This window comes from Diospyros lotus, chromosome 13 (assembly GCF_014633365.1).
Source record: "Diospyros lotus cultivar Yz01 chromosome 13, ASM1463336v1, whole genome shotgun sequence".
Taxonomy (NCBI): domain Eukaryota; kingdom Viridiplantae; phylum Streptophyta; class Magnoliopsida; order Ericales; family Ebenaceae; genus Diospyros; species Diospyros lotus.
This window is the reverse complement of record NC_068350.1, coordinates 22,147,203-22,166,730: the sequence shown is the minus strand read 5'-3', so window position 1 is coordinate 22,166,730 and position 19,528 is coordinate 22,147,203. Positions and strand designations below refer to the sequence as shown.

Below are 19,528 nucleotides of genomic sequence, written 5' to 3'. Positions count from 1 at the left end.
ATTAATAGAATTTAGCATTCACATAAGAATGAATCAAAACTGCTAATTAGTCTTTGCATATAAGCACATACAAGCATTCAAGCATGTCATGTTGAGAATTTAGGCAAACATTAATCAACAACAGCAAAGGATTCAAAATCATAAATCAAGTTTAAGAAAATTTAAACTAATATATAAAAAACTAAAGTGCTTTTAAGCACTATGATTCTAGTCATGTGACACTCGAGTGACAAGCTCGAGCTTCTTTTAGAAATATTCATTCTAACTTAACAACTCGAGTAACACTTCCCCATTGCTCGAGTAATATTCTATAAACCTACATCTATACACACTTACTCGATTAACTCCACAAATTAATTGAGTTTCTTATGATACTTGCTGGAAATATGCAGCACAATATGGATGAATTTGAAAATCACATTTCAAGACTTCATTCCATGAACAATTTATTCACTCCTAGGCGATTTTCGTCATTCCAAGGATTTAGAATAAAATCTAAAATCAAATTCATCCAAGAACTTATCACAAGAAACAACTGTTTTATCTTCAAATACACGAATAATAAATCCATTCACGAGAACATATATTCTCAGGACAAGTAATTTTCAAACATTCAATCCTATTATCAAAATGCATATTTAAAAACTCCTAAATGCATCCATTTTATTTTAAGTGACAGAATTGCAGCAAGTAAATAATCCTAAGAAAAGATCTTGATAATGATTGGACACTTAATTAACTTTCATTCACTATTCGAGTGATTATAAACCAAACTAAAACCAAGTTTCCTCATGAGCATATGAATCCTAAGCAGTAAAATTAAAATATAGAATCTTATAATATAATTTTTAAATTCAAGAAATGCACAAACACCAAAGACACATCTCATATAATCTTTGTACACTTCATGTGTACCCAAATCAATCAAGAAACATATTCAAGTTGGTTTCAAATTTCCCAAACATTTTTAAGTAATCCTAAAACAGATTTAATCAATTCATCGATCCTATCATTACTCACGAGAGCTCAATCAATCTATCACTTAATGCATTTATAATTTCAATCACATAAACTGAATGCATAGAATTGTGACATGATAGGCCATCGGTGTACCAAACCTACCAAAGACCAGTAAGCATGAAGGGGAGAATAGGGAATTAACACATGCAGGTTGTTACAACCAGCATGTGCGCATAAGGGGTAGTTTTGTAATCCAAATGTTGAGGGAATAATCTGCATGTTGCAAGGGAATTCGGTTAGAGAGGGGCAGAGGAGAGGTATAAATAGCTGAGAAGAAGAGGGAGAGGGTAGCTGGTTTTTGGATAGAAGAATTTGGAGAGTAAGGGCCTCTCGAATGCCCTGGTTTATTCTTGTTTTCTTGATGAAAAGTATTGAAAACTATTGATATTTGATTGCTATTGGAATTCTATCTGGTATCCTATCAATTTGGTATCAGAGCGTTTCGATCCTAATGGTGAACTTGACTGATCCAGTCGGTGATTTGGAGATGAGGGTGGAAGGCATTCCACTAGGAGATGATGCCATGAGGAGTGCGTTTCAAAAGATGGAGAGACACCTAGCGAACCTGCTAGAGCTGTTCGCGAGGATGCGAGCGAGATGGGAAGAACAGGAGAGGGCGAGCAAGAGCAAGAGGAAGAACGAGGAGAGACGGGAGAAGCAAGAGAGAGAGAGAGAGAGAGGGGGGGGGGAGCGTGATGAGGAAGACCAACCTGCGGGTTCGCCCGTGTCAAGGGAGGGAACGTCGGTAGCGGGAGGAAGAAGTGGCGAAGGGGGCGGCTGGGTCGATGGTGTCGAAAGGCAGCAGTACCGTTGGAGACGCCTGGAAATACCCATCTTCGAGGGCGATGATCCAGATGGCTGGGTCTTTAGGGCTGAGCGCTACTTCTTGGTGAACCAGCTGTCCGATGCGGAGAAGTTGGAGTCGACGGCCTCATGCTTTGAAGGAGCGCGGCTCTGTCGTGGTTCCAATGGGAGCAAAGACGACGACGGGTGAGGAGCTGGAAGGAGCTCAAGGCGATGTTGAGGGATAGGTTCAGGATCGCGCAGGAAGGCACGGTGGAAGAGAGGTTCCTTGCGCTTCGACAGTGGGGGTCCGTCAAGGACTACCGCCTTGGCTTCGAGACTCTGACCTCACCACTCATAGGCATGCCAAAGGCATTGCTGGAGGGCCACTTTATCAACGGAATGGAGCCGGTCATCCGAGTCGAGATGAGGGTGTCGAGGTCGATTGGGCTAGAGCAGATCATGGACTTAGCCTAACCAATTGAGGAGGTGAATCTGGTGATTCATGGAAGCATTTTGGACTCGGCCCAAACAAAGGTCAGGCCCCTTCGTCCCCAATTTTGAATCACCAGCGGGTAGTGATCTTGCCACCTCTGATGATGGCACAAAAATGGGTGATGCCCAGCCCTGCCTCATCACACTGGCCTCCGGCCTTCGCTAAGGCGATGGGTGAGGAGTTGGGAGTTGCGGTGTTGGCTGACGAGAAGACGGACACAGCAACACTGTGTTTGGAGGGTGCTGCACTTCCATGGGCCCAGTGGGAGCGAAGGAGACGAAGAGAGATTCGTGCGAGTAAGAAAGCAAACCTAAAAGACGAAGCCATAGGGCACCACCATCGCATCTCTGCTCAAGCAATGGCGAAGAAGAAAAAGCCGATGACTAGACCACCACAAGGTGACAACAAAAGCGTCAAGAAGAAACGCAGGAAGAAGAAGCTTCAGAAATACCAAGCTCCAGTCCCAACCAAAGACACCGCGATGCCAATTCAGTCCGATTCGGACGACGATGGTGATTCCTCCTCTAGTGAGACCAAGCCCGAGAAGATCCAGAAACTTCTCGAGCCCTACACCAGGTACCAGCGGATTAACTTCCTTGTCGGCGCTGCCATGCCTGACGCTTTCCTCTTCACTCGCCTCCGTAATGTCGCGGATCGCGACATATCTCGTCGCAAGTTCATTGTTTACGGCCTCGCGTGGGACACGACGCGAGAAACCTTCGTCTCTGCCTTCGAGTCATGCGTCGAGATTGAGGACTGCAATGTCATCTTCGACCGGGTCATGGGCAAGACCAAGGGCTACAGCTTCGTCCAGTTCAAGACGAGACTGGAAGCGGCCAAGGCATTGAAGTAGCCGAGGAAAAAGATCAGGAATCTGATATCAAGGACGGCGGATCTAGTAACGTCCAAGGAGGGCATCGTACCGATGATTGAGGCGCCATCAAGGGTCCAGCCATCTCCTACCACTTTTGATGAGCACAATCTGGAGGACATTTACAGTCTCCTTCGTTTTTTGAGAGTGGAACCATGGGGGAAGTGGGCATGGTGGAATAAACTTGTCCAAAGGCCTTTCGAGGAGGGTGATGAGAGAGGACTTAAGTTGGTGCAGTCAATTTTGAGGCCAATTATGTTAAGAAGAACGAAGTTTAGTATAGACCGAGATGGCAAGACAATTATAGTTCTTCCGCCAGCAGACATTAAGGTGATTTATTGTGAACTCACAGAGGCTGAAAAAGATTTCTATGAGGCCTTGTTTAAAAGATCCAAGGTGAAATTTGACCAATTTGTTGAGCAAGGACGAGTTCTCCATAACTATGCTTCTATTATGGAACTACTATTGCGTCTTCGCCAGTGCTGCAACCAACCATTTCTTTTGATGAGCCGAGGTGATACTCAAGAGTATTTGGATCTGAATAAGCTTGCCAAGCAGTTCCTTAAGGTTGATCGAGAAGTGGCGGCCCGGGTGGGAGAAGTTTCAGTGGCCATACTGGAGGGCACATTTGTTAACCGGTTGAAGCCAAAAATCAGGACAGAAGTTAGGGTGTTACGGCCATCGGGTCTATCGCAAATCATGGAGACCGCCCAACGAATTGAAGACAAGATTCACATACTCCAAGCCCAAGTGGGTTCTGGACCACCTGGGAGCCCTACGATTCAGCAACAATTTCTTACTTTTCACCTTGAGGACAAGGTGAAAGTGCGGGAGGGGAGTAATGATAGGCCACTGGTGTATCGGACCTACCAAAGACCAACAAGCATGAAGGGGAGAATAGGGAATTAGCACATGCAGGTTGTTACAACCAGCATGTGCACATGGGGGGTAATTTTGTAATCCATATGCTGAGGAAATAATCTGCACATGCAAGGGAATTCGATTAGAGAGGGGCAGAGGAGAGGTATAAATAGCTGAGAAGAAGAGGGAGAGGGAGAGGGTAGTTGGTTTTTGGATAGAAGCATTGGGAGAGTAAGGGCCTCTCGAATGCCCTGGTTTATTCTTGTTTTCTTGATAAAAAGTATTGGAAACTATTGATATTTGATTGCTATTGGAATTCTATCTGGTATCCTATCATGACACTCAGGGCCAGCCCAAGGTCCAGTGGGGCCCTAGGCGAAAATAATTTTTTTTTGGAGGGTGGGGCACTCTATTTTTTGGAGACTCCTAATTTATTTATTTTGTTTTGGAGGAGGGGAGATGGTTTGTTCTCTCTCTGAGTCTTGGGGGGGGGGGGGGGGGGGATTTTTTGGGGGGGCCCATATCTCTGTGTGTGGGGGGAGGGGGATGGGCGGTGGGCAGTGGCTGTTTGGGGCCCCAAATTTTGAAGGGGGGATTTTTTTGGGGAGCCCCAAAATTCTGTGTGTGTGTGTGGGGGGGGGGGGGGGGGGGGGGTTTGCTGGGCGGTGGCTGTTTGGGGCCCCAAATTTTTGGGGGGCCCTAGGCATAGGCCTTAGTGGCCTATGCCTTGGGCCGGCCCTGATGACACTCATGAGCTCACCAAACATAGTCACTCACAAAGATTTTTAAAACAATGAATAATATTACCTTTAACCAATCATTTGACTACCACCTCATCAAAACATCAAGATTTTCCACTTAATTATCTAAATGCAAATTACGAACATTCAATCAAATATGAATGCACTTAGGTATAAAAATACCTTGGTCAACAAACAATCATTTTCATCATAATGCAAAGATCATCCAAAACAATGAGCATAACATCCTTCCATTCCAAAATATCAATCATAGAAGAATAACAAGCTAATTCAAGAATTTTATCAATCACACTCGTAGCAAAATCATTATCCAAACATTACGACAAGCACTCAATGAGCAAGTTCATTTAAGACACTAGAATATAATTTAGCATGTATGTTCACAGGTACAGACGTACCTCAATTAATAACATAAAGTCATCCAAAACAATTCATACTGATGAGCAAAAGAAGATTTCATTTTCAAGGCTTTAATAATTAGCAAACAAAAATAATCAATATTTAATCACATACGTAATCGAGCAAACAGTCAAGGTTAAAAACCATATCAACAAAGACATTTAAATTTAAAGAGATATGAGATTATAATATATTACCTGGGCAGATACATCATTTTTCCCAGAGTTGAATTGTTTAAGTCCCATGTACTGCATATAAAACCTACCTAATATAAAGTACCCAATCATTTGAGTCCTTGAATTTTCTAACCTATTTTTGTATCAAAGACTTATTTTGAACTACACAAATCATTTTTGGAACTGCCTTGAGCTCATCCTTGGGAATTCACACATTCTTTATTCTAAATATTCATTTTCTTTGGACAAAATAATTCTCTCACCATAGCACTTACAGAATTTACATTTAGAATCAAATTTTAGTTGGGATTTAGGTTTTTGATAGTTTTCCAAAATTCTTATGGTCTTTCCCAACATAACCCAAACCAGTTCTATCATAGTATCTCCTTTTTGAAATTCTAAGATATTATCTAGTATTTTGCTACCTGCAAATTTTTTTGAAAAAAATAATTTAGAATCTTTTAACTCATTTTCAAGCAATTTGTTTCAATTTGTAAGGGTTGAATTTTGAGATTGAAAATTTTCTTTTTTTTTTAAATAAGAGCTGCATTTTCATATTCTAGATTTTTTGTTTGATCCTTAAGAGAAGATTTTTTCTTTTTTAACATTCTGATTTTCTTTACAGCCCTTTCTGGATTAGCTATACGTTTTTCACAAATACTTGAAAGATCATCATCATCGCTATCATTTGAATCTGAATTAAAACTAGATGAGGAAGAGTCACTTACCTTAGAATCTTGCTCTGCCATAAAACGGTAATTGTCCATTTGAACTTCACTTGAGGAGGAGCCCTCATCACTCCATGTGACTGTTGCTTTCCTTTTCTTCACATATCCTTTCTTTTTGACTTGGCACGTATGTTCCTATTAACATTCCTAGAAGATTTTCTACTACATGTTCTTAAAGATTTGTTAGTATCATTTGATTTTAAAGCTTCTACTTCTTTTAACAATATTTCAAGTTGAGATTTAAGAAAATTATTATCCACACGAAAATTTTCAATTTGAAAATAAATCATTAAAAACAGTTAATAGATTTTCATTTAAAAAAAGTTTTCATATTCATTAATCCTATCAATAGTATTAGTTATATCATAAGAAGTTGAAATGGTTACCTTTCTTCTTCTATATGCTCCTCTTGATTGGTGGATGGAACTCGAAATTCCTAAAGGTAATCTTCTTTGATATCCCGTGTTCACTATCAAAATCCTCACACAAAATATTAGAGCTAACAGATTTATTTAAAGCAAAATGCACATTCAAATCCATGGATGATTTTGAAATGAAACTGGTTTTTATGGTATTTCAAAAATCATTTGCATAAAAAGAGATGACACCAAATTCCCCCCTTGAGAGCCATGGATCACTCTTAGTTGTTAAGCTAGAAAAGTAAATAAGAGTATCTACTCTGATACCACTTATGAGAAAAAATAGACACCCAAGAAGAGGGTGAATTGGGTTTTCAAAAGCTTTTCTTGATTTTATAAATACTTTGAATAAAATAATTTTGCTTTTATCAAACCATGAATACTCAATGTTTTGACTGAAAATGATATGTTAAAAGTGTAAAATAAATTTTATGCAAGAAGATTTACTGTCTTTAAATTTTAGAAAGTAGTGGATCTCAAAATTAAAACTGAAAACAAATTCGCTAAGAAGAATGAAACTTGCTGAAAGTAAAATGTAAAGTTGTTGAAGCAAAAGTAAATTAACAATACAACACAAAAGAATGTATAGTGATTAAGCTGAACGAGGATAATCTGCTGTGAGTGAAAGATCTAAAAAAAAAAAATGGTTAGTGCAAGTATTAATCGAAAACCAAAAAAATCCAAAAATACACAAAGTATAGAGAAACTATTGGCAGTCATGATAGAGGCGTTCAAGGCTCAGATTGATCTGGGTAATCTAATCACCACTTAGGCAACACCGAGAATAGAACCACAAAGCCCCAACAAAGCCCAACCCCAAATCTGTTCACCTGCCCAAGAGGAAGCGAAAGCTCTGCACGAAGTAGAGCCCACACACAGGAGCCAGAATCAAGAAGCCGAGAACGGATCAAGACTATTAAGCTTACCTACCAAGGATCGGCGGGAAACCGAGAGGTGCGGCACAAAAATAGGAAGAGGGCACCGCACAAACCAACAAGGAATGCCGCAGAAAGCGGCAAGGAAACTCGAGAAATGAGGAGGGGACATCGGCGCTGACAAGAGTGAGGGAGAGAGAGAACGAGAGTCTCCCCAAAGACGTAGGTATATATATGTGGACAGCTAGGGCAAAACATCAAAGTGGGTTGGGCTTCTCAGAAGCTGCTGGAAAAAATGAGGGGACAAATATCCCAGCTCTATTCGATACATGCCATAGAAGGAGAGGAATTAGATAGGATAGAAGAGTATATACCAAAGGAGAGGAAGGACTCCCATGGCCCCCCCATTTTAAGGTGACTACTACTTTAGATAGCTTGCATGTACTGCTGGAAAACTTTAAGGACCTATTTCATGAACCAAATTCCATACCTCTCTGAAGGCCCTTGGATCATGCCATACCCCTTAAACCCCATACTACTCCAGGGAACATTCGAGCCTATCAATATTCACCCACACAAAAGGCAGATATTGAAAAACAAATCTCTAGCATGCTAGCTACTTCATTCATTCAACCTAGCCAAAGTTCATTTGTATCCCTTGTTTTGTTGGTGAAAAAGAAAGATGGGACTTGGAGATTTTGTGTTGACTATCGTCAACTCAATTCTCGCACCATCAAAAACAAATTTCCCATTCCCCTCATCTATGACTTACTTGATAAATTGGCAGAGCCAAGATCTTTTCCAGTGTTCTAAAAGGCGGCCCCTGGCCGCTGTGATTATCTGTTGATTGGCACCCTTAGGCGCCAAGCTGATTACTTTGGCCAAATCAACGCCTAGGTGGCTTAGGCAACGCCTAGCTGCTTGGGTAGCCTAGCCGCAAGCACCGCCTGCGGCTGCCTATCTACTTGGGTCGCAAGCCACCTGGGCCGCCTAGGTCGTCTCTCGTCGCGTGTCGCCTGACCCGTCGCTTGCTCTCTCCTTGCCACCGCCACTGCAAATCGTCTCCCTACCGTTCTCAATCTTCTTCCTCCGATACATATGGCCATCATCTGGGTTTGAAGTTCTTCTTGTTGTTGTAGAAGTTGCTGGTTCTCAATCTTCTTCCTCAACTAAGTGTTTTTGTTGCAGCTGCATGCTGTTGCTGCTGCTTGTATTTTGTTGCGTTCTTCTTCCTCCGCCAAGTGTTGTTGTATTTTGTTATTGTTGCTTCTGTTATTTTTGTTACGTCTTTATTTGATTCTATTGTTTCTAATGCCTATAAGCTGTTTCACAAAGTCAAGAGTCTAAACCCTAAACTTAATAATCTATATTAATGTTTCATAATCTTTGTTTAATTTATATGTGTTTGGGATAATATGAATTTTAATTTGTATGTACATTTAGAATAATATGAATTTTAATTTAAAAAATAACAATTTTTCTAGGCCCTGCCTAGGCAACCTAGGCGCTAGGCCCCAGCTTGACACCCGACTAGCGCGTTTTAGAACACTGATCTTTTCTAAACTTAACCTTAGGTCCGGATGCCACCAAATCCGGATGAAACCCACAGATATTCCAAAAACAGCTTTCCACACTCACTAGGGCCTATATAAATTTGTTGTCATGTCCTTTGGGCTGACAAATGCCCCAACCACTTTTCAAGCCCTTATGAACCAAATATTTGCTCCCTACATCTGAAAATTCATCCTAGTATTCTTTGATGAAATTCTCATCTACACCCCAAACCTGGAGCAACACCTAGCCCATCTTAAAACCGCACTTGAGGTCCTTAGAGATAATAACGACTTATGTCAAGCCATCCAAATGTATTTTTACCATGGATAAGGAGAGGGAGTCAAAACTGATCCCAGGAAGGTCACAATAATGGTGGAGTGTGTTTGTGTGCTAGATTTCAATCTAATCCTAGACAATCACACTTAATTGCGGTAAAACGGATTTTTAGATACTTAAAAGATACCTCTACTCTTGGTCTTTGGTATGATAAGAGTTCTTTATTTGATTTGTATGCTTATAGTGACTCGGATTATGCTGGTTGTAGATTGGATAGAAAAAGTACTACGGGCACTTGTCAATTTCTAGGAAATAAGCTCATTTCATGGTTTTCTAAGAAACAATCAAGTGTAGCACTCTCCACTACTGAAGCTGAGTATATGGCCATAAGTAGTTGCACTTCACAATTGCTTTGGATTAAACAACAATTAGAGGATTTTGGTTTAGAGTTCAAGAATATTTCCATTTATTGTGATAACACAAGTGCTATCCACTTATCTAAGAATCCAGTGTATCATAGCAAAGCTAAACACATAGAAGTTAGACATCATTTTATTAGAGAGCATGTGTTACAAGGTGATATTGTGATTAAATATGTGGATACCAAGAATCAACTTGCTGATATTTTTACTAAGCCTCTTTCAAATGAAAATTTTCTTTTTCTTCGAAACTCACTTGGTATGATTCCTATTCCCTAATTGTATTTTTTCTTTCTCATGTATTTTTTTTGATAGATTACAAAAAAGAGGGAGAGAAAATATGTAGCTAAATGGTGTTTTAAAAGGATAAGAGGGAGACTAAATTAAGGGGGAGCAAGAGCAAGATTAAGGGGAAATCATATTTTTTGTTAAATCATTTAAGTATAGCTTCTTTCACGTTTTTGCAATCATCAAAAAGGGGGAGATTGTTGAGTGTAGATTTTGATGATTGATGATTGGCATGTGTGAATGTGAATTTATATTTTATGTTCTATCAAAGCATGAAGCCTTCATAAGGCTTACAAAGCTATTCTTTAGTGATTTCATGACACAGGTTATATATGGAAACTTCTTATACCTATATAGAGATTTCATTATATATGGAAACAAGTTTTTAGAGAGCTTTCTAGAAATTTGAGTATTTGAGCTATATATGGAAAGTTCTTCTTGGAATGGAAAGTCTAGAAGATATATATATATGGAATCCTTGTTTATATATGGAAAGTTTTTCTTGGAATGGAAAGTCTAGAAGATATATGTATATGGAATCCTTGTTTATATATGGAAGTTTTTGAGGAGATTGGAGTAGTCCACTATATGGAGTTGCCATATATGTAACTTGGTGACATGGCATTGTTAATGTGGCATCTTGGTGACATAACAGCCACGTGGAGCACACTCATCAAGGTTACATCATCTCGTTGGTTTAAATATGGTAAGAGAATCATGGAGTAAATTTAAAGGTTCTTAGAAGCTTCTTTACTCAGTTAAATATGGAAGAATTTTTGAGTTGCATTCAAATGAAGAAGTTAATGATTCAGCCTTATTGTTCAACATTAATGGAGGATATTAAGGTTTGAAAGTTAAACCTTGATTGATATTATTTTCCTTTATTGCTGATTCTCTTTTATTAAAAGGATCCTCTACTCAAATCATGGAATCAATTATCCTACTCATTATGACTAATTGATATCCTCATTATGGCTAATTGATATCTTCATTATGGGAGAATATTCTAAGGATATCTTGCATATATTCAGCTACACCAATTGATTCTCTTCTTATTGTCAACATTTTTAGTATGGAAACTTGATCAATTAAGGGCTTTTGAAGTTATGATTGATATCTTCATTGTTGGACAAATTTACTTCATTATTTGAGAATATTTGGATGGATTTTCCACCATTTGGAGGTTTAAATTCAAATTTCAAATTAGCTATGCTTGTTATGGAAGCTAAGGAGCCAATTACACAATCAAAGGTGATTGAAGATTCAACTAGAAGTCAAAATTTATTATTTCTTATTTATGGTCGATTTTTCACGAATTATGAAGGATTTTGATGATATTTTAATCCTTAAAATCAGTCATGCATTATTGGAATTGATTTTCTCATTTAAGGCTGATTGGAGATCAACAAAAGTCAAAGATCTTGATGATCAATCAAGTTAGCTGATTATGGAAGCTAAATCAAGAATTCAAATGAAGGGCTGAGATTGGCTTGAAGACTTGACACATGGAGGGCTGAGATTAATCAAGGAAAGCCTACTCTAGCACTATATAAAAGGGTCTCTTGAAGGCTTTGGAACAACTTTTGGAAGCTCTATCATTTTTGACATCATTAGTCAAGATTCTCATTCTCTCCAAGTCTTTCTTTTCCTCTATCTTCTTGAGAGAAAACTAAGAGAGTTCTCTACACTTCATTGTATTATTTTTGAGAGAACCCTATTCCTCAATCTCTACTATTCTTCTATCTTGTAAAGAGCGTACAAAATCCAAACTAGTGAGTGTGAGACTCCAGAAATAGTTTGGTGGTGGTGAAGCCAAGTAAAGGCTTTGGTGGTTGTAAGAAAAGTTTTATATAGTGGATTTGATTGAAAATCCTAAGGAAGGGAATCCTTAGGTAGTGGATGTAAGCCATAAGGGCCGAACCACTATAAATCGCTGTGTCCTTCTTCTCTTCACTCTTTACTTATTCTTGCTTGATTATACTTGTTTGTCTTTGTTTTTGTGTGGCCAAATCCTAAGGCCCACATTCTTGTTGGCTATTATATTCTGATTTGCTTTAATTGATCATTCTTTGTACTCATTCAATATTCCATTTGGTTTATTTAAAGTCTTGTTATTGTGTGCATTCAAATCACATGTTTTTCACCAAGTTGTAATTTGAAAGAGTATATTGGATCTAAGCACATACTAGCACAGCTGGCGGATATCATATTATTCATCTAGTATTTAAGTGCTCCCGTACTCTCAACTACAATTTTGGTTTATATTAAATTTGTTTTCTCATACATATACGTGCATAAGTTTTGCATTAAAGTTTTTAAAAGGTGTCAATTCACCCCCCCTCCTGACTAGGTTAGAACTCAACAGAGTGGCCTAGACCCTGGACAATGAGGGAACTTAGCAGATTTTTGGGATTAGTAGACTACTATCGCAAGTTCATTTGCTTAAGAATGAAGGGTTTATCTGGAATCCCCAAGCAAAAGTAGCTTTCGCAACTCTAAAGAATGTCATGACGCAAGCCCCTGTGTTGGCTCTTCCAGACTTCACCATACAATTTGTGGTGAAAACAGACGCGTGTGAAAAAGGGATTGGTGGGGTATTAATGCAAGGAGGGAGGCTTATCGCTTACATCAGCCAAGCTTTAGGGCCTAAGCACTTGGGTTGGAATGTATATAACAAAGAGCTACTAGCCGTGTTGAAGGCAGTGGATAAATGGAGACATTACCTAAAAGGCAATCCGTTTATAATCAAGACAGATTGTGAGAGCCTAAGGTTCTTGTCCCAACAAAGGCTGCAGTCCCAATTACAAAGGAAAGGGGGTGTCTAAACTAATGGGTCTAGACTACGCCATCCTCTACCACAAGGGTAGGAAGAATGTAGTTGCAGATGCCCTGTCCCGAAGGGAAGACAGAGAAGATTGGGGCAAATGCCATGGGATTACTATAGTAGTTCCGGAGTGGATGAAAGAGGTGGAGTAGAGTTATGAACATACAGATTGGGTGCAATCCCTTCTACCCAAATTGGCAGTTCAAGCACTCACTATCAAATGGTCACATCAAGTTTCAGGGGCGTTGGGGGATAGGAGATGACAAGAAGTTGAAGGAGAAGATTTTGAAGTCCCTATACTGCTCGCCCCTAGGAGGCCACTCAGGGATTCGGTCACAAGATCAGGAAACTGTTTTTTTGGCCGAGGCAAAAAAAAAAAAAAAAAAGATGTAGTGGATTTTATGTTAACCTATGAAACATGCCGAAGGTGCAAACACGAGCACGTGCCATACCCTGGCCTACTGCAACCCCTATAAGTGTCGTAGCAAGCATGGGAAGGTATATCCGTGGATTTTGTGGAGGGCCTACCCAAGTTCGAAGTAAGAATGTGATATTGGTAGTTGTTGATAAGTTGACAAAATTTAGACACTTACCTGACGCACCCCTTCTCAGCACAGGAAGCGGACAGGGTGTTCCTAGATTCAGTGATCAAGCTGCATGGGGTCCCTAAAACAATTGTGTCCAATAGAGATAAGATTTTCACCAGCAGCTTTTGGCATGAGCTATTTAAGAAGTTGGGAGTAGGTTTCCACCTATCAACCGCCTACCACCCTCAATCCGCTGGCCAAATGGAGAGGGTAAATCAATGCCTAGAGACTTATTTGAGGTGCATGTGTTTCGCTAAACCAATGAGTTGGAACAAGTGATTACCACTGGCCCAATGGTGGCATAACTCCTGTTTCCATAATGCAATCAAGAGAAGCCCCTTGAGCCAGTGTTCGGGTACAAGCCCCCCCCCTCTTACCAGCTATAGCGAGCAGTTCATCTAACATGGTGGCAGTAGAACACTACTTACAACAGATGAGAGAAATGCTCTTTATCCTTAAGAGGGAGCTAACTAATGCCCAGAATAGAATGAAACAGGCAGCAAACAAAAGGAGTGACGGGAATTTTGGAGTAGGAGACGGGTTGTCTTCTTAAGGTGAAGAGGTTCCTGCAATAGCCTTTCACGTCCACACCTATATCCGACCTCAACCCCAAGTATTTCGGGCCCTATGTCATCGAAGCCAAGGTAAGAAAGGTGTCTTACAAACTAAGGCTGCCCGACAAGATACATGTGCACCTCATGTTCCATCCTTCTCTGCTTAAGAGATCCATCAAATAGGGGGCATCCACCAGCCCACAGCTACCAGAGATCGAAGATGAATTGGAGGAGCACCTAGAACCCAGGGCTATCCTAGATAGGCAAGTGGTGCACCAAGGAGCAGTGCCCCTCATCCAAGTTCTGGTCCAACGGTCGCACCTCCAGCCCGACCATACCACCTAGGAATATCTCCCCGAGCTGTTGAAGAAGTTTCCAAGAGCTACCAGCCTACTTTGAAGAATTCTTGAGGACAAGAATACTGTTAAAGGGTAAGGGAGTGTCACAACCTAAGGGTCAATTTTGTAATTTTCAAAAAATTTTACAAGTAGGCAGTAGCTAACTAATTCGGTTATGTTGTAATGACCATTCTAGCCTCACGAGATGGCTGTAACCACTAGAGGGATGGCTTATAAAGGCCTAGACGCTTGAGGACAAGAATTAATTCAAGGAAAATAATATTGAATTCTTTTCCTCCAATTTCCTCTCTCAATTCTCCCTCCAAATTCTTTCTCTCTATCCCTCCCTTTCTCTCTTCCTCAATTCTCTTATATGTTCCGGAAATTCAAGTCTTAGTCCAAAGACTTGTCAACGATCAACATGGCCAAACCAGAGAGCTAGAATTAACCCTGCATATTAGAAACTTGATACAATTTGGTCAGCATGCTTTGCCTCATAGAGAGTTGGTTTACTACTACCAGGCCTCAACAGTAGGCATGTGAGTCAGACTGATATTTGTAACATCAATGCAAACAACCACAAAGTTACAAATGGAATCAAGTGTCCAAGATTTATTACAAAAATTAAATTGTAATAGCAAATTTACTACTAGTACTAATGAAGAACCTGAATTTAATGATGACTTACATAATGGAGCCTACAAAAGAGAGTAAATACAAGATGAGGAAATTCAAAGGTTGAAGCTGCAATTAAAATCAACTTTTGAGATGGAGTTAGGAGAGGCTAGGAAGATTTTAGGGATTGAAATAGTAAGGAATAAATAGGAGAGGTTAATCCAGGTATCCCAAAAAGGCATACCTAGAGAAATTAATTAGAAGATTTCAAATGTATGATGCAAAGGAGGTAAATGTTCCCTTTACACAACATTTTAAGCTATCCCACAACCGATCTCCTAGTGATGAAGAGAGCATGAGAGAAATGAACAAGATTCCCTACTTGTGCTGTGGGTAGCCTCATTTATTGTATGGTGTGTCATGATCCACGTAGCAAGGAGGGGGAGATAGAGTAATTAAATGTAATAAGAAGGGAGGAAAAGCTATTACCGTATAGGCAGTAGAGTATGCTGTAAGGGGGGTACATGTTTGTTGTTGCTTAGGCAAGTTGTACATTACCTTAGCTGTAAGCGGTTAATCGCACATGGGCAAGGAATCCAGCTATATATTCAGCTGATCCTTGCCACGGATGGGTATGAAATATTCTAACAGAATTCTGACATTCTCTCTCTCTCTCTCTCTCTCTCTCTCTCTCTCTCTCTGTGTGCGTGTGTGTGTGTTCTCTCTTCCTCCCTAATTTCTCCCCCTATCTTCATTCCTTCTCCTTCGAACAGTCCACTGGACGAAGGAATTCTAAGTCAGATCCTCGGGAGCTGACATTTTGGTATCAGAGCACGACTTGGGAAATGTTCGGAGCTGTAGTTATCCTCGCCATGGCAAATGGAACGAGGATGAAACAAATGGAAAACCAACTACAGCAAGTGGCGACATCCATGGCAAACATGCAGACCAAAATGGGTACACTCGAATCCTCAGTAGGAGCGGGGGTGGATAATCGAATTACCCAAGCAATGGAGAGGTGGCGATAAGAAAATCGGGAGCAGAGTGCTCTGTTGAGGGGGCAACTGATGGAGAAGATGCAACAATTCATAAGAATGTTCGCATCTCAACACCCAGTGAGACTTTCAATGGAGTTTCCTCCCAGGGATAGAACGGAACCAATCCTTCCTGGGATAAGGATGGAGCTCCGTATGCTGGGGTGTCGGAATTTGAATTAGAACCGGAGATGATGGAAGAAAGCACTGATGAAAAAAAAAAAGGAACCAAGTTAAGGGGGTAATCACCGGAGGATGGCAGGCAGGAAACAGAGCCACTGGAAGGGATACGGGACAAGGAGGCAAAGGGGTCCTGGCTTTGCCTTCAACAGTTTCCAATCCTGCTAATAGGGGAAGATTGATGGAGCAAAGGCGTTAGGCAAGACTCTGTTACAAGTACAGAGATAAATATTTTTTGGGGCATAAGTGTAAAAGGCAATTGTTAATATTAGAAACAGAGGAGGATGAAGAAGAAGAAGTAGAAGGGACTCCAGAAGCGGATGAAGAAGACAAAGGGGAGAGAGCCCGCAATGCTTCGTTCATGGTACTTATAGACAGTGGGAGCACCCACAGCTTCTTGGATGAAACTATGTCTCGAAAGTTAGAGGATGAGATCTCCAGCTCACACCCTCTATCAGTAACAATAGCTAATGGAAATAAGGTTGTGAGTCAGTCCTCCTGTGTGGGGTTTTGCTGGGAAATGAATGGTGAAGAATTTGTGGCAAACTTGAGGCTATTGAAGCTGGGGGGTTGTGATGTGGTGCTTGGTGTAGATTGGATGAAGGGGGTTAGCCCTATCAGTTTCGATTTCAATAAAATGGAGGTAACTTTTGAGAAGGATGGAAAGAAAAAGATCCTAACAGGCAGTCAAGAGTCAGGGGTGTGTAAGATGATTTCCGGAAAGAGACTGCAAAGGATGTTTAAAAACAAACTTTCCCAAGTAGCCCAGCTTTTCTCTATACATGCCATAGAATTCACACAAGAACAAGGAGTGCAGGACGAGGAGTTGACAATGGCTGTGAACAACAGCTCACATGAACCTTGGAAGGTACAAAAACTTGACTCTCTTAACATGCTCTTAATTGAATTTAGGGACCTTTTCTCTGAGCCAACTGCTTTGCCATCCAAAAGATCACTTGACCACGCCATTAACTTAAACCCAAATGCTAAGCCTGTTAACCTAAGGTCTTACTACTACCCACCTAGACAGAAAACTGAAATAGAAAAACTCATCAAGGATATGTTACAAAGATCTATCATACAACCAAGCCATAGCCCATTTGCATCTCTTGTATTACTTGTCAAAAAGAAGGATGGTTCATGGCGGTTTTGTATCGATCATCGCCAGCTCAATGCCATGACCATCAAGGACAAGTTTCCCATACTTATTGTGGAAAATTTGCTTGATGAATTATAAAATGCTTCTGTTTTCATCAAACTCGACTTAAGATCCGACTATCATCAAATTAGAATGAGGCCGGAAGACCTCCCTAAAACAGCTTTCAAAACCCACCAAGGGCATTATGAATTCATAGTAATGCCATTTGGCCTCACCAATGCTCCTGCAACCTTCCAAGCCTTAATGAACCAGATTTTTTAACCTTATTTACGCAAATTCATATTGGTTTTCTTTGATGACATTTGGATCTACAGCCCCACTTTTACCCAGCACTTAACCCACCTTAAAACTACAATTGAGATCCTTAGATTCAATAAATTGTATGTTAAAGAGTCGAAGTGTGCTTTTGCACAAAAGCAGGTGGAATATCTTGGGCATATTATATGAGTACCGACCCTAGCAAGGTGGCAGCTATGGTTGCTTGGCCTAAGCCTCAGAATGTCAAGGGGCTGAGGGGATTTTTGGGTTTAACCGACTACTACCGACGGTTTGTAAAGGATTACAGTGTAATCAGTCGGCCGCTCACCAATCTGTTAAAAAATGACGGATTTCAGTGGGATTCCAAGGCGGAAGAAGCTTTCAGAGAGCTTAAGCAAGCTATGAGTCAGCTACCTACTTTAGGCCTGCCAAATTTTAGCAAGACGTTTGTTCTAGAAATGGATGCGAGCGCTAAGGGAATTGGGGCAGTGCTGGTTCAGGAAGGAAGGCCGATAGCATTCCTAAGCCAAGTTCTAGCTCCTAGGCATCTTGGGCTAAGTATCTATGAGAAAGAGCTACTGGCGATATTATTGGCAGTGGAGAAATGGCGACATTACCTGGAGGGAGGGAGATTTGTGATTAGAATAGACCATAAAAGTCTGAAATTTTTGCTACAACAAAAGCTGCACACCCAGCTGCAAAGGAAGGGGATGACAAAGCTAATGGGATTGGATTATGTTATCCAATATAGGAAAGGGAAGGGGAAGGAAAACCTAGCAGCAGAAGTGCTATCTAGGTGCTTTGAGGAAGGAAGTCTAGCTGCAATCACCACCCTCATTCCTGATTGGTGCCAAGAGGTAGTTGACAGTTACGAAAAGACTAGAAGAACCAAGGAACTTCTTCAACAGCTGGTAGTAAGTCCATCCTTAAGACCAGGTTACACTTTGAGCAATGGAGTAATCAGGTACCAAGGGAAACTGGTGATGGGAGAGGATGAGGAGTTAAGGAAGAAAATAATAGAGGCATTACATGCCTCCCCCATAAGGGGACACTCGGGAATTGAAAACACCTATCACAAGGTCAAACAATTATTCCAGTGGCCAGGAATGAAAAGGTATGTCAAGGATTTTGTACTAAGTTGTGATACTTGCAGGAGATGCAAATCCGAGAATATAGCCAAACCGGGGCTACTGCAGCCTTTGAACATACCTGAGGGACCACGGGAGAGTATCTCAATGGATTTTGTTGAAGGGCTCCCCAAATCTGAAGGAAAAGACTGCATCATGGTGATAGTAGACCGGTTCACCAAATATGGCCATTTCATTGGGTTAGTTCACCCCTACACTGCTCAAGAGGTAGCAAAGGTGTTCTTGGACCAGGTAATCAAGCTACACGGCGCACCAAGGGCCATAGTATCTGATCGCGACAAGATCTTCACGAGTTTGCTGTGGAAGGAGCTGATGGGGCTGCTGGGAGTTAAGCTACATATGTCAACTGCTTACCACGTTGAATCCGATGGCCAAACTGAAAGGGTAAATCGGTGTTTGGAGATGTATCTAAGGTGTTCTTGCTTCCTACAACCAGGAACTTGGCACAAGTGGCTTCCCATGGCCCAATGGTGGTACAACTCTAGCCACCACAGCTCTATAAAATGGTCTCCTTTCGAAGCACTATATGGCTATAAACCACCACTACTACCATCCTTGAGAGACTCTTCCACAGTGGCAACTTTGGATGTTTATCTCCAACAAAGGCAGCAAGCTTTACAGGTGTTAAAAAGGGAATTAGCTACTTCTCAGAACCGGATGAAGCAATTTGCAGATAGGAGGAGGAGTGAAAGAGAATTTCAGGTGGGAGAATGGGTGTATTTGCTTAAACCAGGTCACCTAAGGGCATTATTGCAAAATCCCAACTCCAAGTTGAATCCAAGATACTACAACCCATTTCCCATCACTGCAAAGGTGGGAAATGTAGCATACCGGTTGCAACTACCAGAAGGCTCCAACATCCACCCAGTATTCCATGTGACACTCCTTAAAAAATCGGTAGGGAC

At 40.8% G+C, this 19,528-nt stretch overlaps 1 protein-coding gene across 25 annotated transcripts in view; it reads right to left on the bottom strand.

Moving 5' to 3' along the window:
* Positions 1 to 19,528, bottom strand: part of LOC127788477 (uncharacterized) — a 184,083-nt gene that overhangs the window by 131,510 nt on the left and 33,045 nt on the right. The window lies entirely within an intron of this gene.